Source organism: Arvicola amphibius, chromosome 5 (assembly GCF_903992535.2).
Source record: "Arvicola amphibius chromosome 5, mArvAmp1.2, whole genome shotgun sequence".
Taxonomy (NCBI): domain Eukaryota; kingdom Metazoa; phylum Chordata; class Mammalia; order Rodentia; family Cricetidae; genus Arvicola; species Arvicola amphibius.
In genome coordinates, this window is record NC_052051.1 from 115,770,808 (window position 1) to 115,792,046 (window position 21,239).

The window sequence follows — 21,239 nt, forward strand, 5'->3', positions numbered from 1 at the left end:
AATAAATAAATTAAAAAAAATTGAGTCTTCCTCCTCCAGAATCCATTGGCTGTCAGTAGCTTACGAGCCTCTTCCCTCTTTGTGCTGGATTTTTGACTGACTTGATCCTGCGCAGGTCCTTGGCAGGCAGCCACAGCTGCTGTCAGCTCCCCAGTCTCCTCTTTTACTTTTAATCGTTGAGACAGGGATCTCCAAGTTACCCAGGATGGCCTTGAACTCACTCTGAGTAGCAGGTAAGCCTTGCAACTTTTGACCCTACTACATCAGCCTCATAAATAGCTGGGATTATAAACCGCTGCCAACAAGCCCAACTGATACCATAAATTCTTTTTTTCCCCTCACTGAAAATCAATCCATGGATTTTTTTGCATTTTAGTTTCTTAATCTTTTTAAGAATTTATTTATTTTAATCCCGACAGCAGTTTTCCTTCTTCCTCCCACCCATTCCCTCCCCGCTCTTCTCTGCCATGCCCCCATCCACTCCTCTGTTTCTGTTCAGAAAGGGGTAAGTCTCCTATGGCTATCAACAAAGCACGACATAACAAGTTTCGATAAGACTAAGCACCGTTCCATGCATTAAGTCTAGAAAGGCAATCCAGTGTGAGGAATAGGTTCCCAAGAGCCAGCCAGAGCATTAGGGCCAGCCCCTGCGCCCATTGTTAGGAGTTCCACAAATAGACCAAGCTATACAACTGTCACACATATGTAGATGGTTTGGATCGGTTCCATGCAGGACCCCTGGTTGTTGGTTCAGACTCTGTGAGTTCCTATGAGCCAAGTTAGTTGAATCTGTGGGTTTTCTTGTGGTGTCCTTGACCTCTCTGACTTTTATAATCCTTCCTCCCTCTCTTCAGCAGGATTTCCCCGAGCTCAGCCTCCTGTTTGGCTGTGGATCTCTGCATCTGTTTTCATCAGTTACTGGATGAAGGCTCTCTGATGACAGTTGGTACAGTCACAGTGTGATCATAGGAGATTGTGCACACTTTTTCGTTGGGACTACCAGTCCTCAAATAATGACATGGAGACTTATTTTAATTATGAAAGCTTGGCTTTTAGCTTAGGTTTTTCTCAACTAGCTCTTATAACTTAAATTAACCCATTTATATTAATCTATGTTCTGCCACCTTGCTTTTTACCTCTCTCCTATTCTGTGTGTTCGACTCGTTCTGGGTCTTGGTGTCTCCTGTTTTTCTCTATTACCTCCTCTCTCTCTCTCTCTGCCCAGAGTTCCTGCTTATCTCTCTTGCCTAGCTATTTGCTGCTGTTCAGCTTTTTTTATTACGCCAATCATAACATATATCTTCACACGGTGTACAAATATCCCATAACAGGAGATGGCCAGTTCAAGCTATAAGATGCCATGAATTCTTAAACAAAGTTTATGTATGTTTTGTAACAATATCTTGTAAACACAAAGCAGGTCTTATAAACAATTACAGAAAGCGTAGGTACTAAAAGCTCCTGGGAATCCTTGGAGGATCCTGTGATCAGCCTCTCTAACCTTAGACAGCCCCTTCCTGTCTTTTGAAAACTGCTTCCTATCATCTCCACCAGCAAGGAGTGCCCTTCCCCATGCCTGTTCTCCCAACCCAGGGTTGAGTGGGCATGTCTATATGATATGATGATTTCTGGCCTCCCAAGACTGAGAAAACAGCACAGGAACCATTTTGTACTTTGGGGTTCAGAATCTTCCTGGTCAGTATGGGAAGGGAAACAGATAGGGACTAAAGGAAAGCGGGTGGTTTATTACCCACCAGTTGGTGCTCAGTGGGTGAACCAACTGGCCCACAACTCTCTACAGGAGCTCAGATGCAGGTTGGGAATCAGTCTTGAAGTTTCCTTGAAGGCATGGGAATAACTATAGCTACCCATGATGGCTAGAAGAGGCCCTTATGGACCCTGAGGAAAAGGCCAACCTAAAGAGATTGTGGAAGACGGGGAGGACATGGGCCTGTATCATTCCATAATTCTCCAGTGGAACAACCTATGGTTTGTACGAATGCTCTTGGCCTGTTCTACAGATCTCTGCTTTTCATCATTTTTTTTCATCTCCAATGTCAATATTTCTATCATACATTAGTATTCTTGCTTGTCTAGCAATATGCCCAAGTGCACCATGAGTTTTTGAGAAAACGAAATAAAATGTCTGGTGTTTCTGCCATGTTTAGCATCTGTTGACTGAAGTTTCTGTCCCACCAGGTCTCATAGCCATTTAGTCCCAAACAAACACACAGAAGTCTACATTAACTATAAGCTGATTGGCTTAGTATCTCAGGCTTCTTATTAACTCTTATAACTTATATTAGCCCATAATACTTGTCTGTTTAGCCACGTAGCTTGCTACCTTTTTCGGTGAGGCAGTTATATCTTGCTTGCTCTGTTTCTGGCTTCCACTGTGTTTGGGTAATGACTGAAGACTGAAACTTCCCTCTTCCCAGAATTCTCATTGTCCTGCCTCTACTTCCTGCCTGGTCGCCCCGCCTATACTTCCTGCCTGACTACTAGCCAATCAGCGTTTATTTAAAATACAAGTGACAGGGTACAGACCATTGTCCCACAGCAGACATCCTCTCCATTCTACTAGACCACAAAGGGGCCTATTAGAACCTTCTGGAGAGATCCAGAAACAGAAATAATAGAATTCTGCTAACTTTGCTTTAGACCGAATGAAACAGATAGATATCTTTAGCTTCTTAGTGGTTCATTTGATTTTAAAAATAAGTTTTGAATCTTTCTGTAAAAGTATTTCTGTTGCATTTTATTTACTTATTTAGTGAGTGTGTGTATGCCTGTGTCTGTATGCACAGAGATCAGAGAACACTTGCAGGAGTTAGTTCTTTTGTTCCACCATGTGGGTTCTGGGGTCTGTTTTTTTTTTTAAAAAAAAAAATGTGGAGTAGAAGAAATGACAGCAATTGCTATTATTGCTGAACAACACCCCATAAACTTCCTCCCTTACACCCCTCTCTCAAGACCCTCTCCATTTCCCATGGATTTCTCTATATCTTAAAACTGGCCAAAGATCACTAGCTGGGAGACATGTCTCATGAACTTACAGTAGAAGGTCCATATTTCTACTCCTAGAAGGGACCCTTTGCCCTAAATCTCCTCTATTTACAGATCTCGGCTATTGGCTTAGCAGCAAGTGACTTTACCCACTGAGCTATCTTGCCAGCCCACTCTATGCTTTTCTTTTAATAGGGGATCAACAAAGAAAGGGACCTTGGTCCCTGTGGGCAAGCAGGAGTGTCATGGAGTCAGATAAAATCTAGTTTTGAATGTTTCCAGGGCTTTGCAAGACCTTTTGGGCCTATTTCCTTCTATTCTCACCAGGAGCCTGTTTCAGCAAAGTTTCATTTCTCCCTCCTGGAGTCAGACTTGGGGTGGGGGAAGAAAAGTTTGGTTGCGTGAATAGTTTCAGTTTGGGTTCACCAGTCATGGGATAAATGGACATGGCTTCAATGTGACCTATATCCCTGAGGTTTATTTATGTATTTAAAATGCAGGCTTTTTACACACACACACACACACACCACACACACACACACGAGTTTTCAGTTGAGTAAAAGAAAAAAAAAGGAATACTTGGTCTCATTTCAAAATTCACAAACGTGTAGCTTTTTTAGGTGTCTCATGCAGGGAGCAGTCGGGAAGTCATCCTTACTAAAAGGCCAACAGAAAATGGGCCACTTTTCTTGCTTTCTCTCCTTTCCTTTGGGTAAAGGTGGATGTTCCTACATTTAGGAAAGCCTAGCACTTCTTCCTCGTCTTGTCATGGCGTTCCTGTTTGGTTCATGACCTGGCACAATGCTCGTGGTCAGAAGGGGTGCGGGTGTGGGTCATTTCTTAAAGCCAAGTGCTACTGTTTCTTTTGTTGAGCGTAAGGAATGATCCCTCGAAGTTGCTCCTGAGCCTCCCCCTCTTAGACCAGTGATGATGTTGGAAGATGACAAGACAGGCTCCAGCGCCTGCCTTCCAACTTCCTAATTAGGAGCTCTGATGAATGGCTTGCTTGTAAAATACTCACTCACTGGGTGACAGCCCAGCACAGCAAGGGGAAGCAAGGAAGTACACAGGGAGATAAAGCAGGGTGCTTGGCTTGCTTCCTCCCCAGTTCTTCCAGTTCATAGCCTTGCAGCTGCCTGCAGCTGCCATAAATAATGTCCCACAGGGCTTCCCGAGGCCAGAGAAGCCAGTGCAGCATAAATTATCATGGATACATAAAATAGCTGGGAGCCTTCACTTGGTGTTCTTCTCTTGAGACCAGAGGTCTGGATCTAGAATTCCCAACAGCCTTTTATGTCTGTTTGATAGGATCTATTTGGAATCTTGAGAAACAGGCTGCTTCCAGAGTCACAAATGAAACTTTCGGGGATTCTGTCCTTAAACACCTAGGGTAATTGAGCTGCGAGAACACACGTCTTCCAAGTTTTCCCTCTGGAGAAGGATGGAGCACCTGTTCATGCTGTGTTGGATATATGGCCTGATGTTTCCCAGGACTCTGCGGACGTTATCTCTGGGACAGAGCCACATTTCTTGTTCCCAAGTGAAAAAGTTTTGTACCGGAAAAACATGAAAGATGAAAAGACAAGCTGATTGCAGATGGATGACATGCAGGGAAACGGGCCCCTTCTAAGAATAGAAATATGGACCCTTTGTTACAATTTTACAAGGCATGTTTCCCAGATATGATCTTTGGCCGATGGAGAAGTCCATGGGAAACCAAGTAACTTGGGAGAAGCAGCACTTACGGGCGGGTATGGGGCAACAGAAGCGATAATTGTCAGGTCTTCTACCACACCTTTCTGGAGCTTGACTTTAGACGTTTTGATGACTAGCACCCATGCATTTTTATAGCTGTACAAATTCACGGTATTTATTTCCACTGCAATCAGCTCCCATCACACCAAAGCACTTCCTTTTGTCATCCTCCACGATACGCTGGGAGCCACCAGTGTGGTCTCCGTCCCATTTTGAGAATGTGACTCAGTTGACCTAATGCCCTTGTGTTTAATGCATCTTTTTCTTATGTGGTATTAATTTGTTCCATTTTATTCCAAAATATAGATGTGCCAGTTTTTTGCATTCTTTCATTTGATGAAGGATATTTGGAATGCTTCTAATTATTTGGGTCTCTGCTTTTTTGAAAAAAAAAAGTGTGGCATATCTATCTACATAAACATACCTTAACTATGCATTGCACACATACTTAACAACGTTATAGATTAAAACATATTAGTTCATTTAACTGTTTTTAGGTGTATAGTTTGGTGGCATTGATTGCATTCAGTGTTGTGCAACTATTGCTATTTGATTTCCGAAACTTTTTCTGCATCTAAATAGAAACTGCTAAAACATTAAGCAATAACCTCCATTCCCTTCAGCTCCTGGCAATCTGTAGTTTTTCTTGCTCTATGATTTTGCTCATTTCTAGATATCCAATATAAATGGACTTGTGCAATATGTGATCTTATGAGTCTTGTTTTTTTTTTTTAAATAGGGTCTTTTTTTTCAAATATTTATTTATTATGTATACAATATTCTGTCTGTGTGTATGCCTGCAGGCCAGAAGAGGGCACCAGACCCCATTACAGATGGTTTGAGCCACCATGTGGTTGCTGGGAATTGAACTCAGGACCTTTGGAAGAGCAGGCAGTGCTCTTAACCTCTGAGCCATCTCTCCAGCCCCCATGAGTCTTGTTTTTGCTGTTAGCTTAATGATTTCAAATTTCACCTTATGCTGTAGCCTGTGTTAGCACTTTTAAAAAAAAATTTTCCTTCTGATAGAGTCTTACATCATCCTGTTGTCCTGGAATTCCATCCATAATTGAGGATTCCCTTAAACTCCTGATCCTCTTGCCACTATCTCCAAAGTGCTGGAGTGTGGGCATGCTCCAAGAAGCCAGGTTTGCTTCACTTATCTTAAAGACTGAATTATACATCATATAACATGTAGATATATTTTTTGTTTGTTTCTACATTTCTGTGCCGCTTGGGTTGTTTTCCATTTTTGGCTATTGTGAGTATATTACTATGTACAGTAATAGACTAATTATATTAGAATTCCTGATTCCAATTTCTTCTTCACCTTTACTTTTTAATTTAAACTCTTAGAAGGAGGGAGATGCCAGTTTCTAAAAATCTGGTATTTTGCCTGAGTCCAGTCATTGTTCTTTATATTTATAAAGATTTGAGGAATAAATTCCATTAGTTTTTTTTTTGTTTAGACTAACTGCTTCAGTCTCCCCAAGAGAAGAAGGGGCCCTCAGGTTGGTTGTGAGTTCAGTAGACACTCAGGGAAGGGCTGAAGGCCAGCAGTGACGCTGGTCTCTGTCCTTGCTTTCTCAGCCTGGGGTATGTTGCTTGCTTGGGTCTAGAGGTGATCTTTGCTTCCTCAGCCTGTGGAATGCTGTTTGCTTGCTTGGGTCTACACCCACCTACACCCCACTAACTCAGGTAATTCCTCACCCTTTAGAGTAATTGCTAGTTGAGACAGTTAGAACCTGGGGAGGGCTGGAGATGGAGTGCAGTTGGTAGAGTACTTGTCTACCATGCACACAGCCCAGAGTTCAAGCCCCAGCAGCACATACATTCAGTACAGTGACACAGGCTAGTAATCTCAACACTTGGGAAGTAGTTGTAGGAGGATCAGAAACTCAAGGTCATCCTTGGACACAGAATGAATCTGAGGCCATCTTGGACTACGTGAGACCCTGTCACAATCAGGGAATAGATTACAATTATCACTACACTCCAGCCAACTACTTAATGTCTTTAAACAATAGGAGGGGTTTCTTCCACGGTTGCTCCTTTCCCTAGTGAATTCCCCTTCATTGATAAACCAAGCAGTAATGGCAGGAGCTCCGTCCAGCATTTCCTAGCATAAATTTCAACCCCACAGAAACTAAAGTTATAAAGTTCTTCCGTACAGTTGGGTCTGTCCTCTTTGTAGACTAAATAACCCTCCTTTCCTGTGTTTAAAAGTGTTCTTTTGTTTCTAAACGTAACAAATCTTTCATCACATCCTACCCTAGCTTTCCAGGAAGTTGAAGATTCTCAGCCCAAGTAATTCAGTTGGCTTAAATGATTACATTTCCAGTATGCTGGTGTGTGCGTGTGCGTGTGCGTGTGTGTGTGTGTGTGTGTGTGTGTGTGGTGTTGGTGTTTCAGGAAGAAACTTTAAAAGCACTGTTAACTTACTCTGAATCCCCACTGCTGCACTATGGTCACATTTCTGCAGGTCCCAGGGGTGTGCTCCCACAAGGACCAAAGCTCTTCCAAGGCAAAGTAAATGGAAGAGACTTCTATAGAATAAAATGGCCGTGCAAAGAGCCTGGAGCTTGGGCATTGGCATTTCGCTGCAGTGAGTACTTCTGTGTATCCTAGCTTTATTGAGTTTTTCCTCAAATGGATTTTTTTTGGTGTGTGGGGGGGTGAATATTCCTTAAAGCTGACTAGTTTTTCAAAATGGAATAGGGCTGGGGTAGGATTTGATTCCTAATACGAAAAATGAAACAAATAAGCAAGCAAACAAACAAAAAAGTTGGTACAGGAGGAGAGGTAAAACCATCCAGAAGCCCAGATTTCCGCTCTGAGAGCCATGTCACAAAAAGCCCTTTCGTACGTGCTAAGTGCAGGCTGAGTGCTTTCCTCGTGTTCTTCCCTGAACCCCCATGGCAGCCCTGTGTGTTCCCCATTTCACCATACAACAGGCAGACAGACGGTCAGGACCGTAAGTCACCCACCCATGTCACACGTGGATTTCAACCCCAGAAGCCTGACTCTAACCCTGGTTCCTTCAGAGCCACTCCACTATTGGATGTGAGCTGTACAGAAAATGCACAGCTACGCTGCTACCCCCAGCACCTAAGACTCTGAAAGCAGCCTGACCATCCCACAGGTGGGAAGAGAGCACGTTCTGCCATCTGTGTGTTCATACTGTGTGTTTTTATTGGCTTTGTAATTGTTTAAAAAATTATAAACAAGTCTTTTATATATCAAATAACTGTTTAGTTTTAATAGTTGTATAAAATATACACATAAGAAGTTTTCACCTTGCTTTACGTATGTGTGCATATTTTAGTTATATAAAAATGACTTGGATCAACACTGTCCATTCACAGTAGTCTGCCATGCCATTAACACCTCACGCACATTAACCGCTGTTTACTTAAAATAAAATCCCTTCACAGTTCAAGACTGTACATATTTTGAAGGGCTGGGAGCAAAGAGGTAATGAGAAAGCCGGAAGCGGAAGTGCAGAAGTGACCTACTGTGGTAACGGGGTCCCCACGGCGGGGAGGTTAATGGTTATGCTCGCTCAGCTCTTTGAAGACAGGCCTTTTCTTTCTTTGCGCCTACGATGGCGATTGTGTTGAAAAGTCAGCTGCTGCTGCAACCGCCACGTGATACGTGACCACCCTTCCCTCCAGATGCAGCTAGGACGGTCCCCCTGTTGCACTGCCTTACGGATGTGGCTCTGTGCGGGGCATCCTGAGCCTCTGGGATCTTTGGCTTCTTGCTTCTCATCAAACTGGTATCACTCACTGTGTAGACTTTTCACCCCCACCCCCACCTCCCATGGTCTGTTGGTTCCTCGTCCTGCACCTTTGTGCCCCCTTCTCATTTTCATGCCTCTGTACCTGTCATTATCTGACCGTCCTATGTTCGGATACTCTCTTTGTGAGCTATTTTTATGTTCACTCATAGTCTCTTTAGATGTTTACATACTTAGGGTTTTTAAATGGCAGGCAGTGTTCTATTTCATTTCTTTTCTAAAAGATTCGTTTCTCTGCTTTAATTTTGTGTGTGCCCGTGTGTAGATATGTGCTTGTGGTACAGGCACCCATGGAGGCCAGGCAGTATGTCCCGGGAGCTGGAGTTCCAGGAGGGTGTAACCTACTGGGAATCAGCTTCTAGAAGAGTAGGGCGTGCTCTTGACGGTTGACTCCCATTTCTCTCCCACTTCCCTTTTAAAATAAGGTATAAGACACATTTTATACAGACATTTATACTCTGCAGTTGGGGAGTTTTAATGGCTGTGTAAACCACCACTACACTCGGAGTGGACATTTTCATCACCCCCGCCCCCCAGTTTCCTTGAGTCTTTTTGGGAAGTTTACGAAATAGTTCTTTAAATTTTCTGTTTGTTATTTAAGAAAAAGCACTGGCTGGCCTGGACCTCTTCTGTGTAGACCAGGCTGCCCCTGGACCTCTTCTGTGTAGACCAGGCTGGCCTGGACCTCTCTCTTTGTAGACAAGGCTGGCCTGGACCTCTTCTGTGTAGACCAGGCTGGCCTCGACCTCACAGAGATTCACCTGCCTCTACCTTCTGAGTGCTGGGACTAAAGGTATGTGCTCCATACCTGGCCTCTTTAAATTTTCTTAATAAATTAATTTTCTATTATTATGAGTTTATTCCTGGCATTGGTTTGTGTGTGTGTGTGTGTGCATGTGGTAGGTCAGAGCACAATTTGGAGGAGTCTGTTTTCTCTTTTTCACGTCTATATGGACTTGAAGGATAGAACTCAGGTTGCTCCGATGGTGTAGTTAGGGCCTCTACCCACTGAGCCATCTCATGAGGACCACCTCATTCCGTAACTGGAGTGATCTGTGTCTTGAGCATTTAGATATTGTTAGGTCTCCTAGGCTTTCTTCATGTTTTAATCAGCTTTGTTCCTTGTCTTGTTTTCTTTTTTGAGACAGGGTCTTGTGATGTAGCACTGCTTGGCCTTGGACTCCTAGCAATCCTTCTGCCTCACCTTCCAAGGGTTGGGACTCTAGGTGTTCTTTCTGCTGTTTGGGTCTGGCATCTGTTAGTGTCTTTATGTTCACTGATGTGTCTGTCCCCAGCTTTTTGTTGACCGTGTATAGTGGACTTACATAATTTCAGTTTCGTTCATTTTCATTCTAGCTTTCTCTATTATTATTACTGTTTTTATTTTGTCTTTTAGTTTCCATTTCTGAGTTTAGAGTTCCTAACAGTTCATTCAGTACATCATATTTTCCTCTAATTTTTTTTGAGTTTGGCTTACTAACTACTTTAAAGATTTTGCCTCTTAACCCACCATCTGGAACTACTCACAGCTGTTTCTGTGGGCGGCTCTTCCCCTGAGTACAGTGCAGTTCAGTGTGTCATGGCGCATGCAGTAACTCTGGTGGAAAATTGGGCCTTGTAGAAAAATACATTATGGCAGCTCTAGATTGTGTTATGTTCTTCTGAGGATCATTCCATTTTGGGTTGAGTAGGAGATCACCCTTGTGCTGTATGACAGGCCCAGAGCCATTGTTCTATGGCTTCATATCCTGGCATTTCCCCCTGGCTCCTTGGGGATTCACCTGTTCTATGTCATTTGGTGGTTAGCTGAGTATTCAGCAGTGAGAGAAGTCATTCTCAGATTGTCTTGTTTCTAAGGTGTGCCCCACCCCCTGCTTTTTGATAGTTTTGACCTCTATCTTTGATATTTTAAGCCTAGAAGATTTAATTTTTTAGAGTCAGGAGACAGCTCAGTTGATAAAGTATCCGCCATGCACACGTGACTCTCAGTCTCCAGAATCCTCATACAAGCCGGGTGAGGGCATAAACCTCTGTAACCCTAATGCAGGGAGTGGTGGTGGTGGTGGGGTGGAGACATGAGTCTCTCCAGAGCTCATTGGCTAGCCAGTCTATCCAATCAGTGAGTGCCAGGTTCAATGAGAGCCTATGTTTCCAAAGATAATGGGAAGGGCCAGCAAAGATGGTTCAGTGTGTAAAGGTGCCTGCTGCCAAGCCTGAAATCTTGAGTTTGATCCCGAAACTCCCACAATTATTTCCTGACCTCTACACATGCACTGTGGTGCACCTGGTCGTAAGCGCGCGCACGAACACACACACACACACACACACACACACACACACACACAAATAAATAAATGTATATTTCTTTTTGTGGTTTTTTCGAGACAGTGTTTCTCTGTTGTAGTCCTGGCTGTCCTGGAATTTGCCTCTGTAGACCAGGTTGGCCTTAAATTTGCAGAGATTCACCTGTGTGTGCCTCCCAAGTGCTGGGATTAAAGGCGTATTGCCACTAAAGCCTGGCTTAAATATATTTTTCTTAAAGGTAGAGAGTGATTAGAGAAAGATATCCAGTGTCACTCTCTGCCCTCCCCATGCATATACACAAATGAACACACACACACCCACACACACACACACACACACACACAAATTAATAATAATACAAGCAAATGCACGTTTTTTTGTTTGTTTTCTGAGATAGGGTTTCTCTGTGTAGCTTTGGAGCCTGTCTTGAAACTTACTCTGTAGACCAGGCTTGAACTCACAGTGATCTGCCTGCCTCTGCCTCCCAAGTGCTGGGATTAAAGGTGTTTGCCACCACCATCTAGCAATAAATACACTTTTTAAAGATTTCATTGTTTTTGCCACATGACTTGCTCATAGATGGGATCTATACTTGGCTTAGATGCAGGACCGGTCATCTATCCAGGATCAGATTTCTTCTTGGTGTCTGTCCATTTTCTCACTAGGTCCTTTTGGGTCTCTACCCCATCTGCATGGTTTAGCTTCTGATGAGGGATTCTGGGTAGTTTATGCTCTATATCTTTCATGACCATTGAGTTGCCCACCATTCTGAAAATTCTGCCCATTAGACTCAGAAGTCCATTGTTTCTATTTTTCCGTTAAAAAATCCCGAGTTAGTTCCTTTCTGAGTTAAATCTGTTTTGTTTTGTGATGGCCTCTGTGTTCTTCAAAATTAAGTCTTTTTATAAAAAATGTGTTTGATCACTGTAAAGTTAGTTATATTGAGCATGGCGCAGTAGCTCATACCTGTAATCCTTCCCCTTGGGTGGCTGAGGAAGAACAACCAGGAATTCAAGGGCAGCCTAAGCTATGGTCAGTTTGGAATAGAACATGAGATGCTACTTCAAAGATAAAAAAGAAGGAAGGAAGGAAGGAAAGAAGGAAGGAAGGAAGGGAGGGATGGGGTAGAAAGAGAAAAGGAGACAGAACAACGGACAGGACTTATGTATATCTGTTAGTTCAGCTCCTGAAGTTCTCATGTATTAGTGGTGCCATTTCCCCATGAGCATCTCTTCCAGTACTTTTCTAAGTAGTTTTCGGGTTGTGAGCGACCGATTAGATGTGCAGTAAACATGGAGCCCTGACTTGAGCCTGTAGAGTTTTCTCTCTGCCTTTGCTCAGTGTTCTTCAAAGGTCACAGGCCAATTTTTGTGTTTGTCTCTCAGGCTGAGAGTTCCTGCATCAGGCAGATCATATACACGCGTGTCCCCAGTCTTCTTGAGGACAAGACAGTGATCATAGCCCCAAGGAGAGCTTTTCCCCCTGATGCCCGCAGAGATGCCTTAGCTCTAGGCTGATAGCGTGTTTCTCTAGCCCTTCCCATCACCGATGACAGTATAGCTCTTTGAGATTTTGTCATAGTGTTCTGTAATGGCAGGAAAAAGGAAGGTCTTCAGAGTCTTTGTCATAGAGGCACGGATCCCATTGATGAGGACAATGCCCTCATAACCCAGTCACCCTTCAACACTGTAGTATTGGTGAGGAGGCTTCAGCAAAGTGCATTTGGGTGGCACATAGCAGACAAGCCATTGCGACTGTTCATCTCTTAGACACAGCTAATCCAAGTTAATCCTCTGGGAAGCTTTCTCTCGCTCCCCTGGACAGAATTCTTCCTCCTACCTGTGTTCCTGTAGCATCCTGCACACATTTCTGTCAGCATCCTCACGCTATATTCTAATGACACATGTGTATATCACACTCTCCAGCAGTGTGAACACCTCATTAGCATTTTCTGTTTGATTCTTCAGGGTCTGTTAATAGCCTTCCTCCATAGCAGGAACTGTTGTATTGTTTGATTGTCAAACAGATTGGTCTCCATCCTGTTACTGAAGGGAACAAGATCAATTCATAGTGGTCATGATAAAGAATCTGCCATATTTCTTACAGGAACCGGAGAATCCGAAATAATTTCCATACATTCCTTAACCCATTGTTTTGCTCTCCCTGGGGTTCACCATGTGACCTAGAGACTTTCAGGGAATAGTTTTTTCAGTGTGTTCCAAGCTGTTGTGTTTTCTGCCTTTAGTCTGTGAGAAAGGCTTGCTGTTCTCTGTTTTTTTACCCAGATAAAGATGTCTCTGTCCATTCAGTTCCTTGCCCAACTCTGGAGCTAGTGCCATCTCTGAAGAGATTCCCAGCTGCCATCTGGGTTTCGATGTGTGACTGTTTTCAAACTGCTTTGTTTCTTTTCGGATTGATTAATAATAAAGCTCCCCAAACTTGAACAGAAGCACCAAGTGCAGACTATCTGGAGTCCTAGCAATAAGAAGCCGATTCTGCCATGTTTTTATTTCCACTTCTTCCTGTTTCAACTGTCACTCACGGTCATGGGGAAAACTTTGTCTCGGTTTTGTGTGTAAGGGAATTTGTTATGAACCAACAGCATTTTCCTGTACTCCACCTGCTGGATATAATGAACAAAAGCCTCGGTAGAAGATCTAAATATTTAACAAATGTAACCTCAGCCTCCAAACTTTCAAGCCTGGAATACATTTCACAGACTCTCGGATTTGAACCCAGGCCAGATACATGCATACGGATCCTGATTATTTGTGTTCTTTGGCAGCCAGTCTAGAGATGTGTTACAGTTCAGCTGTGTGCACAGTTCTTTACAGATGTTGCTAGTGAAGCTCCCTCTGCCTCAACTTTCTTCTCTATCTCTCCCTGGACAGTCTAGTTCATGCCATGCTCCCCACCCCTGCCTGGTTTTGACACTTGAGTCTCACTGTTAGTGTGTTCTCTCAGGGACTTGGCCTGGCTGCTCCCTCTGTCTGGAATGTTCTTTACAGGCCTTGCTCATACTTCATCTGGGTCAGTTTCTGCTCTGCCTTCGATGTCAGCCTACTTCCTCAAGACATCTCTTAAGTGAGTTAAAACCCACTGTTTTATGGCCGAGAATGTTGGATATATTTCTCTGTGTGAGCTTTTGTACAAAGTTCATCCTGAAGCAGAGTGTCTATGTGGGACACATGATACACAGATGTTCATTTTAATGTTGGCTATATATTTATTTTAATGTATACTTTTATTTCATATTTTAAAATATTAACTCATCACTTTCCCCCTCCCTTTCTGTTTTCCAGCTCCTCCCAGGTATCGTCCCTTCAACCCCTCCCATCCCTCTCAAACTGATAGCCTCTCTTTCTTTGATTGCTGCATACATATGTATATATAGTCACAAATATATATATATATGTATATACACAAATATATAGGTATACACACATATATGTATGTGTGTGTGCTGAATTAGTTTTTGTTGGTGGTGTATATATGATTTCAAGGCTGACCACACTGCATTGGACAACCAACAAGGGGACTCTTCCCTGGAAGTGGCTTCTCTAAGCAGTCCGTAGTCCCCTGCTGTTCTTTGTCCAAAGGGTAGGACCCTGTGAAAATTTCCCCCTTCCTCATTCGCATGTCTATTGATATTGATGCTTTTGCAGTCTTGTTTATGCATCGTTTCTAAGAGCAGCTGTTTCACAGCAGATTTCCTGGTGTTCTGGCTCTTCCACTCTTTCTGCCTCCTCTTCCTTGATGTTCCTGGAACCTTCAATGCAGAGCTGATATGTAGATGTATCTCTTGGGGATGGACTCCCCGTGATCTCAGCATTGTGTCCAGCTGTGGTTTTGAGGTTGCTGGAAGGAGAAGCCTCTTTGATGAGGCTTGGTAGCTACACTCACCTAGTAAAGGTGGCTCATTCACAAAGAGAGCTTATGGGCTGTGGGTCTCTTAATGGATGCTTTTAAAAAATGTGCACAGTCTACTGGCAATTAATAACCCTTTGTGAACATATCTTACTATGGCCCTGAAGTAGATACAACTGAATCTATCTTAAATAATAATTTTATAATAAATAGATAAATTGCCTGAGTTAGAGGTTCCACCCTCAGATAATGGGCTAATGTGGCAAACAAGCCTTTGAGAAGCAGTATGAAAATGGCCAAGATTTGGAGAATGATATACTCACCAATAAGCTCTAGCAAAGAACTTTGTGGTGCACCACTGTCATCTCCAGGCTTGATATATAATTATTAGTTATTAAGAAGTATGGTATTGACTCTGGGCAGTGGTGGCATATGCCTTTAATCTCAGCATTGGGAGGCAGAGGCAGGTGGATCTCTGTGAGTTTGAGACCAGCCTGGTCTACAGAGTAAGTTCCAGGACAACCAAGGCTACACAGAGAAACCCTGTCTAGAAAAACAAACAACAAAGCAACCAACAAACAAAAAAAAAACTAAAAAAAAAATGAAGTATATTGTATGTCTATACTCCTAGCACTTGAGAGGTAGAGAAGGAGGGAGTGTAAAATCTAGTCCGGACCACACAACAAGACCCTGTCTTGGAAAAATGTTGAAAGGCTGCACAAATGATTAAATGACCAACTTAACCAATGTGCCCCTCCCGGGATGGTGTCAAATCACTGACAGGCCAGGGAGTGGGAAGGCTGAGGGTTTTTTTGCAGCTCCCCCATACGGACTACACATAGCAGAGGCAGGATGGAACCTTGCAAGCAGAGCTATTACCTTCAGATGCCAACCGTCTCAGAGTCACAGGGCTATAGATACTCACTCATAAATGTCTCTTAGACGTAAACCAAAAAAGAAAAAACAGCCTACAATCACAACTCCAGAGAACCTAGACAACAAAGAGGACCCTAAGAGAAGCATACATGGATCTAATCTACATGGGAAGTAGAAAAAGAGAAGAGCTGAGTAAATTGAGAACATGTGGATCATGGGAGAGGGTAGAAAGGAAGAAGGGAAATAGGGAGGGAAACGGAAAAAATATATAGTTCAATAAAAACAATAAAAAATCAATTCAAAATATATGAGGAGTCATATGGGCAGAACAAAAACAAACAAACAAAAAAAAAGCCAGCACCCTTGGATTCGGTATACCATGGATTAAGTACAAGTGACTTTCCCAAAGTTACAAAGTCAGTTAATAGAGGAGCCAAGATTTCATGTCTGGCAGTCGGTTTCAAAAAAGTCTTCTTCAATCTATTTTGATCTAGGCTGATTTAAAATTTTTAGATTGGTTTATATTTTGTTGCTGTGTAACGAGTGTCTCTCCTGCATGCATGTGTCTCAGTTCCTTTTCGTTCACTGTGTAAGACACCATGACTACAGCAACTTACAGAGGGAAGGTTTATCTGGGGCTTATGGTTGGGGGAATGACAGGAGTCTGTGGCCAGTGTCTTAGTCAGGGTGTCTATGGCTGTGAAGAGACACCATGACCACAGCAACTCTTACAAAGGAAAACATTTCATTGAGGTGGCTTGCTTACAGTTTAGACATCCAGTTCATGATTGCCGTGGCAGGGAGCATGGTAGTGTGAAGGCAGACTTGGTGCAGGCTACATCTTGATCAGAATGTAACAGGAAATGGACTCTATCTCACTGAGTGAAGCCTGAGCGAAAGAGATCTCAAAGCCCGCCCACAAGAGGACACACTTCCTCTAACAAGGTCACACCCATTTCAACAAGACCACACCTCCTAATAGTGCCACTCCCTTTGGGATTATGGGAGCCAATTACATTCAAACTACCTCAATAGTCAAACATATAAACTCACGGTGCCGTTCTCAAACCACCATAGTCTACCACTGGATTTGCTGGAACTGGAGTTACAGGCAGTTGTTAGCTATCATGTGGGCGCTGGGAATCAAACCTGGATCCTCTGCAAAAGTAACAAGTGCTCTTAACAGCTGAACCATCTCTGCAGCCCCAAGGTTATTTAAATTAGGTGATAACTAATCCCCTGAAGAAGTTCTTCTGAGATGATTAGAGAATTAGTAACTTTTGTTAGTTTGATTTTTTTTTTTTAAATACGGTCTTACTATGTAGTCTTGAGCTCATAATCCTCCTGCCTCAGCACCTCCCAAGTGCTGGGACTATGGGTGTGCACCATTGTGCCCACCTTCGAGTAACATTCTTTAATTTGAAGGAATCCAAAAATATCAACACTTTGATAGAGATTTTCTCCAGCACCATGTTTTCTCGGAGGAAGGACCATACTTTTTTTTTTTTAATCTTCAAACCCTGTAAGTCTGGCACAGTGTAGGAGCTATGTTTATCTATGATATGATTATCTATGATTATGCCTCGTCTGTTTATGACCTGTCTGCTCCCAATCCCCACTCTGTCTTTGCTTTGGGACCCTGGAGCAGGAACGCAAACGTTTCTCCTCCACCAGTGTTGTGAGGGTTGCCAGTAGAGGGCGCTGGAGGGACGCTTTTGGAGAAGGGCTTTTGTTGTGGCTCCTGGGGCTTCCCCTCTTGCTGGGGCAGTGTCTATGGAGACCTGGTGGCACACAGTCTCTGTTATTACTGTCTAGAAAGTTGCATCTGCAGAGCTTCACCAGCATTCCGATCGGAAGCTTCCTAAAGCACCATCCAGTTGGCTACAGACACATGCTCCCAGTACAGCCCGCATCTCTTCATTGAGGGGGCACCAGTTTCAAGTTTCTTGCTTCCTCTCTTCAGTTCTGGGAATAGCAGCTGCTCCTTGCACCTGTCTTTGCAGTATTCCTTAGATCTCTAAGGATTTCTTTCCCTCCCTTAGCCATTAAGACCTCCCTGTTCACATTATTGATGCGAATCTTGTCTCTTGCTTTAATGCTGACTCATAGACAGTAAATGATTAATAAATGGATGTTAGTGCACCATCAGGGGTAGATGCTTCTACTTCCTGTTCCTGCTTTTGAGGTTGGTGCTGGGTGCTTTCTGCCCTCTCAGATTTGCCCCAGAGGTCCAAGTGTCATGCATGTTTTCAAGCAATCTTAAACTCCATCTCTCTTTGACTCAGTTAAATGTTGCAGGACAGCCTGGTAGCGCCACATTTCCCTCTCAGTTGCCCTCCCTTCAGAGCCTTCCTGGAGCACCTGTGGTATCAGAGAAAGCCTGGCCCGTTCTAAAGCCCGCACCATTGTGCAGCTCTTGATGCAGGTGTACTGTTTTGAGAGTGTCATAGAGTTTCCTGTTCATCTCCACAGGGAACAGCCAGATGTTCAGCTGCTGTCCCCAGGCTCTCAGAGTCCTGCCTTTTCACCCCACACAGAAGAAGCTGGTCTGCGAGAACATTCTTTTTACCTGCTTCAGAGAAGAAAGCATTTTGACTAAGGCACGTGGGTAAGAGAATCTAACATCTTATGCTTAAGTCTCTCTGGGCCAGACTGTACACAGTGTTTCCCTATGGCAGGAAAATGTAAAATGTGAAAACCATGATGAAGTCCACTCCTGCATACATTGCCTTTCTACACTCACATCTTCAAACACTTGGACCAAGTGAATGAGCTTCTTAAACTGAATGGAGTTCCCAGCAGGGAGGCCTCTACCCTTCGCTAAGGCTAGGGCAGGGTGAGTTTTGCTTGTTTATGTCATAAAGTAGACACTGGCATTTAGCTGCTGCTTCTGTAAATTTAGCCTGTGTGGTACGATGGGGTAGGAGGAGGAAGTGATTTGGAAAATACCTCTTCCCCACATCACAGTCATTCAGGCCCCATCGGAAGACCCCCAAATTAGGTCCTATAATATGTGTTTGGGTGAAGCAAACTCCCGTCTGGCTTCGGGCAGTGTGTGACCTCATTTCCTGTTTTAATAATCAGGGTGTAAAGCTAACAGCATAATATGCCATGGTCATGATGTCAGCTGCAAAGTGGAACTGATGCTTGGCAAGATTCCAGCAGTCACCTAGCACAGGGCCCCCAAAGCTTGAGGGGATGTTAGTAGAGTTGGTAAGACTGCCTGATGTCACATCCCTGCGCCTCCAGCTCTGGCTGAAAGTTAGAATGAGTTTTATGTGCAATGGCAAAAGGAAGTTCTTTCTGGGGAGCAGAGGACAGGTTTGGGAGGGGGATTATGTCATTTTACTGGTTATGAAAGAAATTACCTCTAGTGCTTTTGGGATGGAAATACGTAGTTTCACAGCTCATTCGGGCTTCAGTCGCCCTATAGTGTCATGATGGCACCCAATAACTTTTGTGGGCTGGGGACATGGCTCAGTGGTTCAAGCTGTTCACAGTGCCAGTGTGAATGGAGTTTGAATCCCCATAACATACACAGTCGCCACATGAGCATGATGGTCTGCATGCAATAATTCCAGCTTCAGAAGGTAAAGACAGGGTATCCCTAGAATAAGCCAGCTAGTGGGACTAGCTGTATTGGTGAGCTCTGAGTCGATTGAGAGACCTTGTGTTGTTTTTTTAAAAAATGGGTCCCAGGCAGCAGTAGGCAGGCAGCAGACTCTGGGAGCAGCCAGTCCCAAGGCAGAGACAATTGTGGGTCCTTGCAAGATCTCCGGGGACCATGTGAGCAGGTGGCGAGCTCACAGAGCAGTGGGAGCCCGGCGGGTCACCCAAGATTCCCAGGCGGGTCACGAGCCACTCCCGGGTGAGCTGGTCCTGCCATGTGGTGAGCAGGGGAGAGACAGCTCGCAGCGGGTAAAAGGCACAGAGACACAGTAGGCAGGTGTAGAACTGGACATTTATTACTTAGAGGAGAGAAAGAGAGAAGGAGAAGAGAAAGGAGAGAGAGAGACAGAGACAGAGAGACAGAGACAGAGAGACAGAGAGATATGTGTACACATGCCAAGAAAGGACAGGAAGAGAGAGATTCAAGATGGCGGCAAGAGGTCAGGGGTTGCCGGGAGTGGGTGTGGCTTTCCCCTTAACAGGCCAAAAGAATAATACCTTGTCTGAATAACTAGGGTGCAATAGTGTTGGGGGAAGATTTCCAACAATAGCCATGTGCCTTTATGTGTATGTCACACACATGTGAATGCAATACCCTCCCCTCATCTCAGGTATGCCCATACACATCCAAAACATCCATACACACGTGCCCACCACACATACACATACAAACATGGAAAAAGAAAAAAAAAAACTTAATTTGCGAAAAGTAGAAAAACACCATTTTGCTGTTGTTGAATGGACCACTGTTACTATGGTAGCCAATATGACAAGAATATCCCTGTGCTGTGGGCCTGAGTCCTTTCCCTAGCCCTTCGGTAAACAGGAATTCCATCATAAGCGTCGAAAGTGACGACATCATTTCTGTTTTGCTCTTTGTGGTCAAGGGCACACCTAAGGGGCAATCTCAGCTCTCCTAACCCCTCAAGCATTTAAAAGGCATAGAGTCACCTTCTAAAAGTTGGCTCATCAAACATGCAAATTTCAAACTTTGTGTACAGACTGTACTGGGGCAGCAGAGGTGTTTGCCTCAGTACTGAGTCATGGTGGTAAGTTTTGGTGTGTGTGTGTATGTGTGTGTGTTTTAGGTAAATAAGAGGTGAGAAGATCATTTCCAGAAATTGATACTCAAAGGCCCTAGGTATAACCTTTTCCCGGCTTAGCTCATTTTATGCATTTCATAGAAATAATAATGAACTAGGACTGTGGCCAAGAAAGATCAGAGAGATAAAGACTGTGAGAGTCAGGGAGGGTGTGACCCTAATATCCAAAGGGTGAAAATTCTCCAGGGAGAGGAAGTAGACCTGAGTCTCCAGGATTCCCAGCAGGACCTGCCCTGGAGGCCACAGCGGATGCTCAGGGCATCTCATCATCTTGTTCATTTTGCATTGCTCATGGCTCAGAGAACTCAGCAAGCTTTGGAACAGATGGTGCCTGTATCACAGGATGTCCCCTTGTCCTATTTATTCAGGAATGAACCACGTCTTTGTAAACACTACAGTCGTGGTGCAGAATCATAATTGGGCCTCTTCATCTCTGGAAAGGAGACCGGTTGCTGTAAGCTAGCATTTTTCAAACTGTGGCTGTGACCCATTAAAGCTGTGGTCTGGAATCGAGCTAGGCTTGACCTTTTAGTTCACAGAAAGAACACAACGTGCCCCATACTTTTTGTGAAATTGTGTTTCAGCCGGGTGTATATGTAAGGGTTTTCATGTTCTGGGTTATAATGGTGAGGGGCGGGGGTGCTCCAAAACTCTGAAGTACCACTTAAGATAACTTACAATATTATTATTATTGTTACTATTTATTGTTATTTGGGGGCACTCATGGTGTACTTGTGAAGGTCAAAGGACAGCCCTGTGGAATAGATTTTCTCCTTCCATCTTTTCATGGATCAAACTGGGGTCGCCAGGCTTGCTCAGCAGCACCTTAGCTGCTGAGTCACCTCCCAGGACTTCATGCAACA